The 6,955-nt window shown below is 37.0% G+C and overlaps 1 pseudogene; it reads left to right on the top strand.

Annotated features, from left to right (window-relative positions):
* The first annotated feature begins 4,307 nt into the window (after positions 1 to 4,307).
* The window catches only part of LOC142639665 (uncharacterized), an 8,943-nt pseudogene continuing 6,295 nt past the window's right edge, over positions 4,308 to 6,955 (top strand).

Consider the following 6,955-nt stretch of genomic DNA (forward strand, 5'->3'; position numbering starts at 1 on the left):
ATTAGTCCTATGAACTGGAGAAAATTTCTTTAAATAATCAACTAGCATCTCTTGCCAAGTACCAATTGACCTAGGTCTCAAAGAATTAAGCCAAGTTTTGCCTTGTCTTTAAGAGAAAAAGGGAACAACTTCAACCTAATGGTCTCTTCGTTACATGATTGGTCATGGAAGGTAGAACATACCTCCTCAAATTCCTTAAAGTATAGGTAAGGATTTTCAGAATCTAAGCCATGAAATTTAGGAAGTAATGAAATCATACTAGGCTTAAAATTAAAATTATTTGCATTAGTTGAAAATGATGCATGATGGTGCACTACTTCTAGTAGGTTGCAAATAATCCCTAAGAGTTCTAATGGGTTGGTGAGCATGGAAGTTTTCATTATTTAAATTATTCTCATCACCATGATTACTCTCTAAGTCCGCCATGATATCAAGTGTGTGAGAATGATAGTAAAGCAAGAAAAAGAAAAGAAAACAAATACCTTTAACAATAAAAATAAGTAAAAATAAAAGAATAACTCTAAAGGAAAACAAAACTACTTAAAAAAGAACAGAGTTGGAGAGATATTACCAAATATGTGAAGAAATTTAATGCTGAAAACCTCTCCAGACGAAGTGGAACGCTTCTCTAATCGCCTAGTCCCCGACAACAGCACCAAAAACTTGCTGCGACTTAAATAATGCTCCCAAGTGTAGGATTGTTGCAAAGTAATAACAAGGTAAGTCCAAGGTCGAATCCACAAGAAAAAGGGAATTGATTAGCAAACCACAAGAGAATAAAACAAAAAAAAATAAAGTTTAATTGAAGAGATTTTTGATGGTTTAGTAAAGTTAATTTAACTTGAGAGAAAATAACAATATATTAAGGCACTAAGGTTTAGGGATTCACACACAACACATTTATTGGTAGTCTTAACAATAATTATTTTATAACTCAACTAAAATTCATATAAAGGATGATCTTAGTCGGATGATTTAAAAATAAAAACTCAAGAATTAATTGTCTAAGGTAGTTTCATGAAATTGATTGATTTTAGGAAAAACAAAACTAGTGAATTAGTTCGCAGGGAATACTAAGCATTTAACATGCCCGAAGTCTACGATAAATCAAATGATTATACAAAACTAAACACTTTTCTAGATGAGTAAAACAATAAAAAAAACATAAAAACATAAGCATTAAAATCAATAAATAATTGTTAAGAACATACCAATAAACGGTTGGATTTCACCCCTTACCTTAGCAAGGCTTCTACCAAGCCATAACACAAATAAAACTGTAAAGAAACTTTAAGAAAACCTAAATTATGTTCTACGGTAGCTCTCCTCTTGAATTTTGCTCTAAAGAGCTATTAAATAGGTCAAGGAATCTTATTACAAGTTGAATTCATGTTTGGAGAAAATCCCAAGTTTTTAGGCTTCACTTAACCGATGTTTTTGGCCCATTTAACTTTAGAATTTGGACTTTTGATAACTAAAAGTTGTAGCCCTTTAAGTTAACTTTCCAGCCCTACTTGAATCATCTTAATTGGACATCTGAGCAGAAAGTTATGCTCCAAATACTAACTGGTGCGCAGGCTGGAATCATAATCCAAATTGGACTTGGATTTGGTGCAATTTTTTTTTATTCCTTACTCCAATTGGACTTGAATTTAATTGGGTTAGCCTTCTTTGACTTCATCATGGCCCTTGTAAAAGTAAAGTCCATTAGCTTTCTTCTTTGCACAAATCCACTTATTCAATTTCATTATCCTACAATAGATAAATTCACACATTAAAATTCAATTAAGCACAAAATTGATTATTCAACATTATTCCAAAACCAACTATAAAATGCATGAATAACTCAAAATAAGTATGATAATACTTTCTAATAATAATATAAAATATGCAAAATTAAGCTATTATTAAGAAACCATCATAACACAAGGTGAGCCCATAACCCGCAAGGTCAGCAATCAAAATCTAGTGCCTAATTTAGTCTTGGAAGATGTTTGCTTAAATCAAAAGTTGGGCCCCATTTATTTCATTGGCATTGATTAGTTCCTCATGAGATCTAGTCGCATAAGGTATGATGATTTTTACTTAAGAAATTTTTATGGAGTTTATTTTAAGGGTTTCGTAATACAAGAGGCTACACTAGTAAGTTCTTCTTATATTGATGGATTAGTGGTCAAAGGGTGGTTATGTTCTCATGACCCAATCTGGGAAAGATTCATGGAGCAAGAATCATTTCGAATGGGTTCATTACTTAAGAAGATGAAGCTCCAACAAGTTTGCAGAAGTGGGGTGGCAGCATCCGCAGATGAATATGATGACTTGTTCATAGTAATGACTTCATTTGTTCAATCAAAATGGAACAAGCCTCTAGCAAGAAGCCGCATAGCCATGTTCACCATGATTGAAAAAAGATTGATCGGTAGTGTTATACTTTGTCTTGCATTACTAAGAATAGCTGGATGGAAGGGACTGATTGGACATCCTAGAGATCGAGGCAAGTACTATTTGAACTCGAGGATGAGTTCTTTCCAACCTGGGGAGTTTGATGTAGGGACATCTGACGAGGAAGGCACATTCTGCGCAGCAACATTCAAGATTTGACACTTAGCAACCGAGGGATTGTTGGCATTCCACGGCAGGAATTAGGGGGAAATAATTAATAGAAGGTCAACATATCTAGAAGATTATGTTCCTTATTTAAGGTTAAAGTGCTAATCATGAACAAGTTTTGCGAAAGACATTCTAGCATATTTGACAGAATTATGTAGAAGTCTGTAGCAAACCCAGATCAATGATGATGTCTATCTTCAACAGAAGATCATGCGTAGAAGTTGGAAAGTAGCAAATCATATCCCCAATTGAATTGCTTTTATATTTATCCCTTATTAGTATTTTAGTTGACTTCGGAGCTTTATTTGTATTTGAATTCGAATTAGGATTTAGATTTATTTTCTTTCCTAGTTTATCTCAATCTTTATTATGTTTCCTAATTTGATTAGGTGAGGTTCTATTATAAAAGGGTGTAAGAGGACCTTGGGAAAGGTAGCTTATGTTGTTATCAAATTGATTATTATAATTAAACTTGTAGGTTTTTTCATCAACAGTTGTTGTAGCATTCTTCTATCTCCTCTCTTCGTCTTGATCATGGCTTGAAAAACCATAGATCAAAGTTGAGTCGTATTGTTGTTCTTATTTTCCATATAGTATTTTTGTTCTTATTGATGATGCTGAAAATCGCCAGTAAGCTACACAGTCCTCACATGCTTGAAACAACACCTGCACAACACCAAAAAGAGAAGACCTCAAGAGAGTACCGGTGTGGTACCGGCCTAATACCCTCCAAAGGTTAATTCAAAGAAACTTTCACAACTCTAGAGTGCTAGAGCTGGGATGAATTATGCGTACCTGCTTTCTGAAGGGTTTGGCCTTTTTATAGTAGTGGGGAACCAACCTTGGTTCCTTGGTGGAGAGGAATATTTCTTTGTAGAGAAGATATTCATAAATGTACGTATTTAGTGGGGTTCTTTCCGTACAAAGATTATGTAGCTTAGGGTTAATCGTGAAGCACAAGTTATTTCCATTTGGGGTTCCTTGAGGACCAAACAAACCATGTGGGTGCCACGTGGTTTCTAGCCACCGTCCACCTTAGCGTCCATCTACCATCCTGTCCATCCATCAGGGTTAGTCCATCCACTCACCGTACATCATTGAGTTACCCACTCTTTTCATCTGTCACCCTAGTGCAATGGTTCCAAGTCGTTTCTGTAAAATCTAACTGTCTATCTTAATTTTATCCCATTCAGTTGCCCCCTCACTCTATGGGTCCATCTCTATGCTTCCTAGACGAACCTTTAGAGTGACGGTTCAACTTAACTTTTTAGGAGGCGTCTTGATTGGACAGGCTAGAACGGTGCATTTAATGAAATAGGGGCACGTGACACGTTCTTATGGGTCAATTGCTCGTATCGATGCGTCCCTTCGTCTTCCGTACCGTTCCTTTTATATATATCTGTGGCCTGCTCTTCTCAGTTTTTCTTTCCGTAAATTTTGAGAGTCAGAGCGTTACCGTCTGCTTTTCATATCACCGTACTTTTTTTGTCGCTTCATAGAGACCATCCACAAGATTTACCCGTCAGCTACAAGGCATTCGTCTCTTCCATCTGATCTTCAACAGGTAAGCACCCGTTGCCCTTTATTATCATCATTTAATTTTTTTATTAATTTTTTTTTTAGCTTTAAATGTTGTTAGCTCGTCGCCCTAATAGACTCGTAGGGAGTCTTAGGGTTTAGTCACGTGTAGGTGACAGATGTCTAGTCCGTCGAGTGATCAATCGTGGATTCACGATGGAGCGGGCTACGATGAAGTGTACCCATCTGGTCATGACAATCTTAGCACTTCTTATGATGAAAGGGATCCGTCTGCTAATTCTCCTTCAAAGGAGGATAAAGATGTTGATGTGGTCAGTTCAGAGGGAGGCTCAAGTGGTGGTTCAACCAGTTCTAATGTCATTTACGTTGATCCTCCCGTCCAATCTGTGATAGGCCCAGATGGCCTCAGGAAGTTCATCCTCCTCCCTTTGTGGATGGTGAATGATTTTAACTCATCCGTCAAGGAAAGGCATTTTCAAACCCTTAGGGATAGGTATCAAATCCTAGCCAATATTCCTATCCGTCTACCTCGAAAGTCTGAGAAATGTTAGTATGACGGGGTCAGAACGTTGGTGTATACAAGCAAATGTTCAAGGCTGGACTCTGTTTCCTTCTTAGTGCTCTACACTGTCGCCTTCTCCAATACCTCGGAGTTACCGTCACCCAAATCTCTCTAAATGCTTAGAGGGTCTTCATAGGTGCTAAAGTTCCTTACGGTGTTTTGAGTGATGGGGCGCGAAGGATGACGGTGAAGGAGTTCTGTCACTGTTATCATTCGTCCGAGATTGTTCAATCCAGATGATAAGAATCAACAAGTATTCAAGGATCCATTGCATGTTCTAGTTGGGCCTATTACAAGAGCAAGATCCAAGAAGATCCAAGAAGCACTTAATGGGCTGATTCAAGAGATTTGGGCTGATTCTAACGCAGGATATTTCAAGCTTGGCCCAAAGGAAGATGAAAGTGTAGTAAATTTAATTCAAGCTATTTAGGGCTGATCTGACTTAATTGGGAATGATTTATGGCATGAATTAATGGCTGATTGACTTTCCAGCTCTGTATTAGTTAAGGCAGATTTTTTCCTATTTTGGATCTGCTAATTTCAGACCAAATCAACTTTTATTTAGGGTTTTATTATTTAGTACGTTTTTTAGGTATTTTCCTTGTTTTTAGGTGCATTTAATGCTTTTTAGGTCAAACTTGATTCCTGATATGGTAAGGTATCAATTAGGGGTTATTTTAGAATATATTTTCTTGTCTGTCAAGTTTTGTGGAGTCCTTAAATAGGCCCTGAAGTCTGTAAACGTTTTTTAGAATATTATTGAATAGAAATCAGAAAAGTGAGGCTTTGCCCTCTTTTGGTTCTTCAAGAACTGTGAACTTATCAAGGATTCTTCCTTGTGGCGTTCAAAGTTTATACCTTTGGTTCGTGATTCTTTATAATCATTGGGTCAAGGTCAACTTATACCTTTGGTTCGCGTTTCAATTATAAACGTTGGGTCAGGGTTTCCATCATAAATCTGATTTTTAGCTTTCCTGGGTTAAATATTCCAATATTTTTGTTGGGTCTCAAAGCGTGTCGATTGAGGTTCGCATCATTTGGTATCAGAGCACAGGTTCTAAAATCAGTTTTCTATCCCTTTATCTTTTGTTTCCTGTTATCATCCTATCCTGTTTCTTTTGTGTTCTTCATTCATCGTTCTTATTTTTTTTTGTTTTTTTTGAAGTGCACTAGGTTAAAATCGTGCACCTAGTTCCCAAAAAAAAAAAAAATTTTGTTTGTAGTTTCAGTTCTCTCAGACCAAAATATTATTTTCTTTTGTCTTCTTCCTTTGATTTGGTATTTCTGTCATATTTTCTTGCCATTGGTATCTGTTTTAACACTACAAGTTGAATTTCTTGATCAAGTTTATTAGTTCATTGCAAAACTGAAAAGGCGAAGCTACGAGTGGAAAAAGGCAAGAGAGTGTGAGACTAATATCGGGAAAAAGTCAATTTAAGAGTGAAACACGAGTGAGAGTGACATAATTTGAGTGCAAACACGTGAGGGAGTGTTGTGAGGAATTATTTCTAACAATTCTTTGTTGTTTCAAAAGTATGTCTTTCAGGTGTGAAACATCAAATAGGGAAGGAGGGGAGGAGTCGTCCATCATTTTGTAGGCTATGCAACAATAATTTGAACGCATGAACGTGGTGTTTAATGAGATTCGGGATCGGATAGATAGGCAAGACACTGTTATTGCTACTTTGCGTGAGGAGCGTCGTCAAAGAGGCCCTAATGCAAGAAGGCAAGAAAGGCGTTCTCACATGAATGATTCTGATGACTACCACAAGGATGAGTTTGAAGATGAAGGAGATCAAGCTTCACTGAACAATGAAGGCAGGTTTGTGCCAAGGAGAGAAAGACGTGGTAGAGGTTTCCGAAGAGATCCAAGATGGCAAGATGGGACTGACAAGAACCTAGGAAACATAAAAATGAAGATACCAACATTCCAAGGGAAAAATGATCCAGAAGCATACTTGGAGTGGGAGAAGAAGGTGGAGTTAATCTTTGAGTGCCACAACTACTCCGAGGAGAAAAAGGTAAAACTCGCTGTCATTGAGTTTACTGACTATGCTATTATATGGTGGGATCAACTTGTGATGAACAGAAGGAGAAACCATGAGAGACCTATTGAGAGTTGGGAGGAAATAAAGGCAATCATGAGGAGGCGGTTTGTTCCTAGTCACTACTATAGGGACTTGTATCAGAAATTACAGAGTCTTACTCAAGGTTATAGGAGCGTGGATGACTACCACAAGGAGA

Source organism: Castanea sativa, chromosome 6 (genome assembly GCF_040712315.1).
Source record: "Castanea sativa cultivar Marrone di Chiusa Pesio chromosome 6, ASM4071231v1".
NCBI lineage: Eukaryota > Viridiplantae > Streptophyta > Magnoliopsida > Fagales > Fagaceae > Castanea > Castanea sativa.